Here is a 1,049-nt window from a genome sequence, read left to right on the forward strand (position 1 = left end):
TCTTTCCCTTCTACATGTTGAAGTGCTTTCTCTTTAAACTGTTTCCCCCTTATGTTAAAAACCAAAAACGGATATATGTGGGGTCTGAAAATCTTTTCCTTACTAACCTATTTCAATGTATGGGATATTTAATACAGTAGGATGGCAATAGGTAAAATCCTCCAAAGGGAAAAACGAAAGGTACAAAATAAATAGTAAATACACCCCAAAGAGAGAAAAAGTCAGCTAGAGACAGGAATATTATTTTGTGAAATTGATAATTCTCTATTGGGAATTTAGTAGTACTCTACATCACCATGGTGAAGAATCTGAATATTTTACTCCCACTAATGATGAATATAATGTCTTCTTCAAAACGGGATATTGATGTGCATGTGAATCTATCTGGTAGGTCACCACGTATCATAAGAGAAAATGAAGAAACCAGAAATCAATGCTTTTCTTTCTGCTGAGTAGTTTTCCAACCTTCTCTTTAGGGAACACTTCGTGATTTCTTAGTAACCCAAAGAGGACCATCCACCCATACGTAACAATGCAAAAGCTGCCCTTTGTTTTTACCACAAAACCATTCTGGAAAAATATTTCTCTCAAAGCACCTATCACAATGTTATCTCATAAAAGTTTTTTTTTTTTTTTAAAGGCCATATATCTTTGTGCTTTTTAAGAGCTCTTTTTGTAAAGTCCTATGTCATCACCTATTTATTTTATAATGTCACAAAGAGGCATTAGTGAGGCTAGGCAGTTACTGAACTGAATCACCAAAAGTTATTTGACTATTTAGGGCAGTCTGGCCTATGTTTTTTGTTAGTAACCCATAATCTACTGATGAAATAGGCCAACTTTCCTACCTCTTTATATTTATAAAGAGCTTACTAAAAACTTTACTAATACATCTCATTATTTTTCTTAACTCTCTGGGCCAAGGTATGTTTAATCTTTGACCCAGAGATTTTATGTGGCTAGAAAAGTGGAACAAAAAACAAAACAATTTCAAATAAGTGGGAGGCAGAGCTATCTCTTAGAGATGCCCAAAAGTTTACATTTTTACC

Source organism: Lipotes vexillifer, unplaced genomic scaffold (genome assembly GCF_000442215.2).
Source record: "Lipotes vexillifer unplaced genomic scaffold, Lipotes_vexillifer_v1.1 scaffold708, whole genome shotgun sequence".
Lineage (NCBI taxonomy): Eukaryota > Metazoa > Chordata > Mammalia > Artiodactyla > Lipotidae > Lipotes > Lipotes vexillifer.